Genomic DNA, 11,556 nt, shown 5'->3' with positions numbered 1-11,556 from the left:
TCCCACCGCCCCGCCTTCCATCCTACACTAGTAACCTGCTCTTCTTCCTTCTGCACACGCTCACTTTATCACAAGCTGACCACCTGTGTATCTGAGGCCTCCATCATCGTTGTGTGTCTGTCAGGCCTGTACTGCTGTCTGTCTGTGTAGGCTTTATCATCTGGTTAACCCCTCTCCAAGGCTGTGAACCCAAATGGCACCCTATTCCCTATATAGTACACTAAATTTGGCCCAAATGGCACCCTATTCCCTATATAGTGCACTAGTTTTGACCCAAATGGTACCCTATTCCCTATATAGTGCACTACGTTTGACCAGGACCCACAGGGCTGGTCATAGCTACTGTGTAGGGTCATTTGGGTCAAAACTAGTTCATTATATAGGGAATAGGGTACCATTTGGGTCAAAGCTAGTGCACTATATAGGGAATGGGGTACCATATGGGTCAAAACTAGTGCACTATATAGGGTACCATTTGGGTCAAAACTAGTGCATTATATAGGGAATAAGGTACCATTTGGGTCAAAACTAGTGCACTATATAGGGAATAGGTACCATATGGGTCAAAACTAGTGCACTATATAGGGAATAGGGTGCCATTTGGGTCAAAACTAGTGCACTATATAGGGAATAGGGTACCATATGGGATGCTTCCTGAACCTCGTCCTTCCCTTTCGGAGCTGGTGGAGCAGAGTAAGGGGTAGTTATCTACCAGTTCCTTATTTTATCAACTTACATTGTGATGTACTCTGTATGGTAGTCAGCAGCAACACGTCGAGCTTATTATTAAACAACACACATAAATCAAATCAAATCAGGACTGTTGACAGTAAATGGTTCTGTCTGAAACAACGCTGTTCACATCACTACATTACTGCACGTCAGCTTTACCTTAAGTGGACGAGAAACAGAGATGGAAGTATTACCATGGAAATAAGACTACTGTTGACTCCAGATATGTGGTCTTGGTTATATTGCTGCTCTTATTGTTACTCATACAATGTAAAAAAAAAAAACAACAACAACAGGTTCGTATTCATAGTAAACACATTTTCACCAAACTAGGTTTTCGTCAGTTCTGCTAAAATTTATAAGGCAGAAAAAAATTACAATTGACAGTTAAGTTTAATGTAAGTCTTCTGTTTACTTTTCTCTTTCTTTCCATACCAGCTAGGCTCTGGCTGGCAGGACAGAGAAACTCTTTTTGTCCCTATTCTCTTTCCATACCAGCTCAACTCTGTTCAGCTCTGTTGGGCAGGACAGAGTAACTATTTCTGTCCCTATTCTCTTTCCATACCAGCTCAACTCTGTTCAGCTCTGTTGGGCAGGACAGAGTAACTATTTCTGTCCCTATTCTCTTTCCATACCAGCTCAACTCTGTTCAGCTCTGTTGTGTAGGACAGAGTAACTATTTCTGTCCCTATTCTCTTTCCATACCAGCTCAACTCTGTTCAGCTCTGTTGGGCAGGACAGAGTAACTATTTCTGTCCCTATTCTCTTTCCATACCAGCTCAACTCTGTTCAGCTCTGGCTGGCAGGACAGAGAAACTCTTTTTGTCCCTATTCTCTTTCCATACCAGCTCAACTCTGTTCAGCTCTGTTGGGCAGGACAGAGTAAATATTTCTGTCCCTATTCTCTTTCCATACCAGCTCAACTCTGTTCAGCTCTGTTGGGCAGGACAGAGTAACTATTTCTGTCCCTATTCTCTTTCCATACCAGCTCAACTCTGTTCAGCTCTGTTGGGCAGGACAGAGTAACTATTTCTGTCCCTATTCTCTTTCCATACCAGCTCAACTCTGTTCAGCTCTGTTGGGCAGGACAGAGAAACTATTTCTGTCCCTATTCTCTTTCCATACCAGCTCAACTCTGTTCAGCTCTGTTGGGCAGGACAGAGTAACTATTTCTGTCCCTATTCTCTTTCCATACCAGCTCAACTCTGTTCAGCTCTGTTGGGCAGGACAGAAACTATTTTTGTCCCTATTCTCTTTCCATACCAGCTAGGCTCTGTTGGGCAGGACAGAGAAACTCTTTTTGTCCCTATTCTCTTTCCATATGATCTCAGATCTGTTGGGCAGGACAGAAACTCTTTTTGTCCCTATTCTCTTTCCATATGATCTCAGCTCTGTTGGGCAGGACAGAGAAACTCTTTTTGTCCCTATTCTCTTTCCATATGATCTCAGCTCTGTTGGGCAGGACAGAGAAACTCTTTTTGTCCCTATTCTCTTTCCATATGATCTCAGCTCTGTTGGGCAGGACAGAGTAACTCTTTCTGAGTCTTGACATAATTTAATCTCCATGTTCCTCCTTGATAATCCTGAGATGTCAACACACACACTTTACATCCCACGTGGCACCCTATTCCCTACATAGTGCACTACTTTTGATCAGGACCCTATGGGCTCTCGTCAATAGTAGGGTGCCATGGGAGGATACACCTACAGCTGGGCTACAAGAGAGAAGGGTTGGCATTGATCAAGTGACCACATGTTCACGCTAGTGTTTTGATAAAACCACTTCCCAAAGTAGCTGTGAAGGAATCTACAGTAACTATGAAGGTATCTACAGTAACTATGAAGGTATCTACAGTAACTATGAAGGTATCTACAGTAACTATGAAGGTATCTACAGTAACTATGAAGGTATCTACAGTAACTTTGTAGGTATTTTAAGTAGCTATGAAGGTATCTACAGTAACTATGAATGTATGAAGGTATCTACAGTAGCTATGTTGGTATCTACGGTAGCTATGAAGGTATTTACAGTAACTCTATTAAAGTATCTACAGTAGCTCTGAAGGTATCTACAGTAGCTATGAAGGTATCTACAGTAACTGTGAAGGCATCTACAGTAACTATGAAGGTATCTACAGTAACTATGAAGGTATCTACAGTAGCTCTGAAGGTATCTACAGTAACTATGAAGGTATCTACAGTAGCCCTGAAGGTATCTACAGTAACTATGAAGGTATCTACAGTAACTATGAAGGTATCTACAGTAGCCCTGAAGGTATCTACAGTAGCCCTGAAGGTATCTACAGTAACTATGAAGGCATCTACAGTAACTATGAAGGTATCTACAGTAACTATGAAGGTATCTACAGTAGCTCTGAAGGTATCTACAGTAGCTATGAAGGTATCTACAGTAGCTCTGAAGGTAACTACAGTAACTATGACGGTATTTACAGTAACTATGAAGGTAACTACGGTAACTATGAAGGCATCTATGGTAGCTATAAAGGTACCTACAGTAGCTACGCCCTCCCAAATTTAACCTTGATTCATCTCTAAAGTCTAATGATTTTTCTTTGTATTAATATGGGATATATTTTAATATTTAACTACATGATTATTTATTTCTGCGTGTATTTATTTACAAATACATTTATATTTCTGAAGTAGTTACAGTGCAACTTCTGCACACAGCACTTTTTAAGTTTTGATAACATGACCCATGACCTCTACCCCCTACCCCTTCTTACTGTGGTCAGTTGTGAATAGTGCTACCCCCCCCCCCCCCACCTCCAAAAAACAGCTACATGTTACTTGAATCAAACCATCAACATCAGATAGATTTTGAAGTGTTGTACCTGAGCTATTTGCAACCCGATTTCACTCACAATACAATATTTTGAATTGAGAGAGAGAGAGAGAGAGAGAGAGAGAGAGAGAGAGAGAGAGAGAGAGAGAGAGAGAGAGAGAGAGAGAGAGAGAGAGAGAGAGAGAGAGAGAGAGAGAGAGAGAGAGAGAGAGAGAGAGAGAGAGAGAGAGAGAGAGAGAGAGAGAGAGAATAATGGAAATTAATTATACTTCAAACCAGGGAGATGGGAAACAGATGGGTGCGTGGACAGAACGATCCCGATCCCTTACATCGTGAACAGAACGAGGGAAAATGAAAACGAGCTGTTTGTAGCGCTCTAGGGATAAGAAAAGAAACGAGGTTTCTGAACACGGATTTGTACATATCCTCTGGTCAAACAGTATATCTGCAGTCCCTCAGTTGCTTTGGATCTACTTCATCATGTCCCAAATGATTCCATATTCCCTGTGTAGTGCACTACTTTTGACCAGAGTCCTATGGGCTGTTGTTAAAAGTAGTGCACCTACATAGTAATATAATAATATATGCCATTTAGCAGACGCTTTTATCCAAAGCGACTTACAGTCATGTGTGCACACATTCTACGTATGGGTGGTCCCGGGGATCGAACCCACTACCCTGGCGTTACAAGCACCATGCTCTACCAACTGAGCTACAGAAGGGACTATTTTGTGACTCTGTCTTCATCACGTGGCTGTTTTTGTCTAGCTAATCACCATCTATTTATGGACACAGTAGGCTAATATACAGTGAGCTGCAAAACTATTGGTACAGTGGACATTTTGTTTGCTTCTGTTGTTGTTATTGTTGTTGTTGTTGTTGTTGTTGTTTTTTAGCTCTGTACTCCAGCACTTTGGATTTGAAATCATAAAGTGAATTTATCCCAATACTTTTGGACCTCTAAAACGGAGGAACATTTCGCCCGATATGGATGATAATAGCCTCATATTAAAGCTGACAGTCCTGCACTTTGACCTCATAGTCATTCATCATTTCACATCCAAAGTGCTGGGAGTCCAGAGCCAAAATAAAACAACAAAACAATATATGCACTTAAAGACAATGAATAGGAGTTTTCATATACCATACACTATTTTATGAACATATTGCCTGATAGTATAGGATTTTTATTTTATTTAATTTAACCAGGCAAGTCAGTTAAGAACACATTCTTATTTTCAATGACGGCCTGGGAACAGTGGGTTAACTGCCTGTGCAGGGGCAGAACGACAGATTTGTACCTTGTCAGCTCGGGAGTTTGAACTCGCAACCTTCCGGTTACTAGTCCAACACTCTAACCACTAGGCTACACTGCCGGATGATCCATTCCTATAGAAATATACTACTGATATTTCACTGTAGACATTTTCCGTATAATAACCAGATTGAATCCGGCAAATTAAATGGCCGCTCACGTCCTCTTCGATTGCTTCTTTTCTAGTTAATCTCATGTGAAGTTTAATTATCTGAGTCTTTAGTCCCTTTTTGTTTTCCGTTCAACAGCACTCATTGTGTGGATGTATACATCAGTGTAATGTATGGGCTGTTTGTTTTGTATCGAGCAAACATTAGTCATCGTAGTGGGGTCCAGTCCAGACAACAGGGAAGCAGAATGATGTTTTGTATCGAGCAAACATTAGTCATCGTAGTGGGGTCCAGTCCAGACAACAGGGAAGCAGAATGATGTTTTGTATCGAGCAAACATTAGTCATCGTAGTGGGGTCCAGTCCAGACAACAGGGAAGCAGAATGATGTTTTGTATCGAGCAAACATTAGTCATCGTAGTGCGGTCCAGTCCAGACAACAGGGAAGCAGGGAAGCAGAATGATGTTTTGTATCGAGCAAACATTAGTCATCGTAGTGGGGTCCAGTCCAGACAACAGGGAAGCAGGGAAGCAGAATGATGTTTTGTATCGAGCAAACATTAGTCATCGTAGTGGGGTCCAGTCCAGACAACAGGGAAGCAGAATGATGTTTTGTATCGAGCAAACATTAGTCATCGTAGTGGGGTCCAGTCCAGACAACAGGGAAGCAGAATGATGTTTTGTATCGAGCAAACATTAGTCATCGTAGTGGGGTCCAGTCCAGACAACAGGGAAGCAGAATGATGTTTTGTATCGAGCAAACATTAGTCATCGTAGTGGGGTCCAGTCCAGACAACAGGGAAGCAGAATGATGTTTTGTATCGAGCAAACATTAGTCATCGTAGTGGGGTCCAGTCCAGACAACAGGGAAGCAGAATGATGTTTTGTATCGAGCAAACATTAGTCATCGTAGTGGGGTCCAGTCCAGACAACAGGGAAGCAGAATGATGTTTTGTATCGAGCAAACATTAGTCATCTGTCAGTGGGGTCCAGTCCAGACAACAGGGAAGCAGAATGATGTTTTGTATCGAGCAAACATTAGTCATCAGTGGGAAGGGTCCAGTCCAGACAACAGGGAAGCAGAATGATGTTTTGTATCGAGCAAACATTAGTCATCGTAGTGGGGTCCAGTCCAGACAACAGGGAAGAGGGAAGCAGAATGATGTTTTGTATCGAGCAAACATTAGTCATCGTAGTGGGGTCCAGTCCAGACAGCAGGGAAGCAGAATGATGTTTTATATCGAGCAAACATTAGGACAGCTGTCAGTATACCCAGTAGTCACTACTCACAGTGGGAAGGGTACAGGACAGCTGTCAGTATACCCAGTAGTCACTACTCACAGTGGGAAGGGAACAGGACAGCTGTCAGTATACCCAGTAGTCAATACTCACAGTGGGAAGGGTACAGGACAGCTGTCAGTATACCCAGTAGTCACTACTCACAGTTGGAAGAGAACAGGACAGCTGTCAGTATACCCAGTAGTCACTACTCACAGTGGGAAGAGTACAGGACAGCTGTCAGTATACCCAGTAGTCACTACTCACAGTGGGAAGGGTACAGGACAGCTGTCAGTATACCCAGTAGTCACTACTCACAGTGTAATGTAATGGAAGAGTACAGGACAGCTGTCAGTATACCCAGTAGTCACTACTCACAGTGGGAAGGGTACAGGACAGCTGTCAGTATACCCAGTAGTCACTACTCACAGTGTAATGTAATGGAAGAGTACAGGACAGCTGTCAGTATACCCAGTAGTCACTACTCACAGTGTAATGTAATGGAAGAGTACAGGACAGCTGTCAGTATACCCAGTAGTCACTACTCACAGTGGGAAGGGTACAGGACAGCTGTCAGTATACCCAGTAGTCACTACTCACAGTGTAATGTAATGGAAGAGTACAGGACAGCTGTCAGTATACCCAGTAGTCACTTCTTTCATGGCATGCAGGGTTCTTCTTGTCCTTCTTCATGTGAGTCTCAGGAAGTATAGCATACCTAGGGACATGGTGTTTAACGGGCTCATTTATCATCCATCGCTTTCCAGCCATTGATGTAGTGACCGAGACCAACTTGATTGATTGATACACTGCTACCTGTAGCTTTTGATAAGGAGCATGCCTGAGGCCAGCCAACCTACAGAGCATGCTCAGTACGAGCAAGAAATGACATAGCACTTATAGGTTATGTCTCAAAGGGGCACCTTATTCCTTATATAGTTAAGCAATAAGGCCCGAGGAGGTGTGGTATATGGCCAATATACCACGGCTAAGAGCTGTTCTTAACGCACGACACAACGCGGAGTGCCTGGACACAGCCCTTAGCCGTGGTATATTGGCCATATGTCACAAACTCCCGAGGAGCCTTATTGCTATTATTAACTGGTTACAGTTGTAATTAGGGCAGTAAAACTAAATGTTTTGTCATACCTGTTGCATACGGTCTGATATACCATGGCTTTCAGCCAATCAAAATTCAGGGCTCAAACCTCCTAGTTTATACTTCCTTATGTACTGCACTACAGTGCATAGGGAATAGAGTGCCATAGGGTCCTGGTCTAAAGTAGTGCACTATATAGGGAATAGGGTGCCATAGGGTCCTGGTCTAAAGTAGTGCACTATATAGGGAATAGGGTGCCATAGGGTCCTGGTCTAAAGTAGTGTACTATAGGGAATAGGGTGCCATAGGGTCCTGGTCTAAAGTAGTGCACTATATAGGGAATAGGGTGTCATTTGAGATGCACAATATTATTAAGAGAAGGAAGAACTGTAATGCCAATACTTGTATTGCTGTGGCTCTGCTGTTCAATACAGAAGAACACAGCTGTGGCTGTTCAATACCACAGAACACAGCTGTGGCTCGGCTGTTCAATACAACGATCATCCCTACTGCCTCTGATCTGGCAGACTCAATAAAAACATATGCTTCGTTTGAAAATGATGTATGAGTGCCCCTGGCTCTCCGTAAAATTAAAAAGCAAGAACATTGTGCTGCCTGGTTTGCTTAATATAAAGGAATTTGAAATTATTTATACTTTTACTTTTGATACTTTTAAGTATATTTTAGCAATTACATTTATTTTTGATACTTAAGTACATTTTAAAACGAAATACTTTTAGTCAAGTAGTATTTTACAGGGTGACTTTCACTTTTACCTGAGTCATTTTCTTTAAAGGTATCTTTACTTTTTTCTCAAGTATGACAATTGAGTACTTTTTCCACCGTTGCCTCCATGCGTATCTCTTCACATACTGTACCATGTTGACAGGGCTCTGTGTGTAAATGATATTAGATTTGACAGTAATGATTCAATCTAATGAAGGTTGTGATATAAGGTCATTTGACCCACATCAATGTATCTTACTGTCTAACTACAGGGTATACACTCCTTGCAGTAAATGCGCATTTTAAAACCGTTATCATTCCTTTAGAGTTCCAGGGGAAGTCAGGCCTACCCTGTACCAACGGGTCAGAGGTCTACCCTGTACCAGTGGGTCAGAGGTCTAGCCTGTCAGAGGTCTACCCTGTACCAATGGGTCAGAGGTCTACCCTGTACCAGTGGGTCAGAGGTCTAGCCTGTCAGAGGTCTACGCTGTACCAACGGGTCAGAGGTCTACCCTGTACCAACGGGTCAGAGGTCTACCCTGTACCAACGGGTCAGAGGTCTACCCTGTACCAATGGGTCAGAGGTCTAGCCTGTCAGAGGTCTACCCTGTACCAGTGTGTCAGAGGTCTTGTCCTTCTGTAGCTCAGTTGGTAGAGCATGGCGCTTGTAACGCCAGGGTAGTGGGTTCGATCCCCGGGACCACCCATACGTAGAATGTATGCACACATGACTGTAAGTCGCTTTGGATAAAAGCGTCTGCTAAATGGCATATATTATTATTATATTATTATTATAGGTCTAGCCTGTACCAGTGGGTCAGAGGTCTAACCTGTCAGAGGTCTACCCTGTACCAGTGTGTCAGAGGTCTAGCCTGTACCAGTGGGTCAGAGGTCTAACCTGTCAGAGGTCTAGCCTGTACCAGTGGGTCAGAGGTCTAGCCTGTACCAGTGGGTCAGAGGTCTAGCCTGTACCAGTGGGTCAGAGGTCTAGCCTGTACCAGTGGGTCAGAGGTCTAGCCTGTACCAGTGGGTCAGAGGTCTAGCCTGTACCAATGGGTCAGAGGTCTAGCCTGTACCAGTGGGTCAGAGGTCTAGCCTGTACCAGTGGGTCAGAGGTCTAGCCTGTACCAGTGGGTCAGAGGTCTAGCCTGTACCAGTGGGTCAGAGGTCTACCCTGTACCAACGGGTCAGAGGACTACCCTGTACCAGTGGGTCAGAGTTCTACCCTTTACCGGTGGGTTCTACACCTGTTGGGTCTAGCTAATTTCCTCACAGTTTGTCTTGTTCCATTGATTGAATCCGAAAACCCAAATAGTCATGGATGGCGGTGGTGCATCACTGAAATCTCACATACAGTCTGGTAGAATGTAAATTATAATTATCATACTATATTGGATTGCAGTGTGTGGGCCTATTGAGCAGGTTATGGTTGTCTCCTTTCCAGTTTACAATATTAAGGGCACTACACTGTATAGGACATAAAAGACCTACGAGGAGATGTGTTCATATGGCCTTTTGAATGTAGCCAGGACATCATGTAGACTGGGCCATTAGTCCCAAATGGCACCCTAATTCCCTTAATAGTGCACTACTTTTTATGGGATCTGGTCAAAACTAGTGCACTGTATAGGGAATAGGGTACCGTTATGGGATCTGGTCAAAACTAGTGCACTACATAGGGAATAGTGTACCGTTTGGGACTCGGCCAATGTCTGTCTGTCTGTCTGTCTGTCAATCCTATTTCACTGTCTGGCCACAAACATCCACATCCCCTCTTAGTCATCACCATCACAGAATTCACAAAGTAGCTTTTGAACCATCAAGTGTGCTTCCATATTTAATCAGAACTGGTTGTGTTGTTTCTATAGCTCTGTCAAACTGCACCCATTAAAGCATTTTTCTCTTTGCTTTTCTTCATGTTATTTGTTGTTGTTGTTGCATTGTATATTAAACAACATGATTGCTGTGAACAGTACACCATACAGCTGTAACCTGTTGAAACACCATCTTAAATGTTCAGTAGTTAAATCAATGTCTCTATTTGAGTGTTGGAGTTGAAGCATAAAACAGTTGGTGTACATTAAAACACATCGTCAATTGATATTAAATAAACGTGGAACTTATGAAACACGACCAAAGTACATGTCTATTTTTTTGTGTTGATATTGTTCCCTGCATGCTGGAGATTATCGGCCTCTTGTTATTGATCTATTAAATTCTATTCTGATAGATTATAGTTTAGGATTTGATAGAATATGTAGGATTTAGTATGAAATATAGGTTCGAAGAAACCACCCAGCAAACCAGGCACATTCCCAGAACGTTAGCTGAGATTCCCATTAAGTTGTAGTTACGGTTTTATCTAACATTAGGATGATGACATCCCCAAAACACACAATGTTTTCGCAACCTAGAAAAATGTTTTTGCAATATTAGGCAAATATTTTTTTGCGACCTAATAGAAACATTGTAATAATCGGCACAAATGAACAGTTTTTGTGTTCTGGGAACCTTCACAGAAGCAATTTTGGTTGGCTGGCCAACAACTTTAGATTTTTATTTTTATTTATTTATTTTTAATGAACAAATATCAACAAACAAAAGAAGAATAGTCACATGCAAACAAGCATACATACAAACTATTTACATTGTCAGGAATCCTAAACAAACAAATCATATTCATTAACAATACAATAAGTTTTAATTCCCTTTTTGCTTTTCATTTTAGTTAAAGTCGTGACATATTGATTAAATTAATTTATAAAGTTAAAAAAGTTAGGTTTTGAATTAGACCATTTGCATTTTTGAATATGAAATATACCTAATATTATTAGCAGTTGAATAAATATACCACAATCTTGCTGAGGGAATTGTAACAAACAATATTCCTAATCTGTTTATTACTACATTTATCTTTGATGTTAATATTGCCAATGAATATATTTTCATGTAAATCTGTTACTTACATCAACCACAGAGGAATTTTAAAAAGACACAACCCCTCTTGGAATCGCATAAAAAAGAATTGTATATTATTTCGGGGTTATTCGAATTTTTTTTAATTTATGAAGAAGACCATACAAGACCATGGTGCTTGCCTACGGAGCTGTGAGGGGAACGGCACCTCAGTACCTCCAGGCTCTGATCAGGCCCTACACCCAAACAAGGGCACTGCGTTCATCCACCTCTGGCCTGCTCGCCTCCCTACCACTGAGGAAGTACAGCTCCCGCTCAGCCCAGTCAAAACTGTTCGCTGCTCTGGCCCCCCAATGGTGGAACAAACTCCCTCACAACGCCAGGACAGCGGAGTCAATCACCACCTTCCGGAGACACCTGAAACCCCACCTCTTTAAGGAATACCTAGGATAGGATAAGTATTCCCTCTCACCCCCCCCCCTTTAAGATTTAGATGCACTATTGTAAAGTGACTGTTCCACTGGATGTCATAAGGTGAATGCACCAATTTGTAAATCGCTCTGGATAAGAGCGTC

General features: G+C 42.2%; 1 long non-coding RNA gene across 1 annotated transcript; it reads left to right on the top strand.

Moving 5' to 3' along the window:
- Positions 1–6,076: 6,076 nt before the first annotated feature.
- Positions 6,077–9,971, top strand: LOC123996859. Its single transcript, XR_006832046.1, has 2 exons — positions 6,077–8,649; positions 8,973–9,971. It is a non-coding gene; the product is annotated as an uncharacterized LOC123996859 (long non-coding RNA).
- The last annotated feature ends 1,585 nt before the right edge of the window (positions 9,972–11,556 follow it).

The sequence above is a fragment of the Oncorhynchus gorbuscha genome, linkage group LG15 (genome assembly GCF_021184085.1).
Source record: "Oncorhynchus gorbuscha isolate QuinsamMale2020 ecotype Even-year linkage group LG15, OgorEven_v1.0, whole genome shotgun sequence".
Classification (NCBI taxonomy): Eukaryota; Metazoa; Chordata; class Actinopteri; order Salmoniformes; family Salmonidae; genus Oncorhynchus; species Oncorhynchus gorbuscha.
The sequence above is the reverse complement of the archived record's forward strand: the minus strand, read 5'-3'. Positions and strand labels throughout refer to the sequence as shown.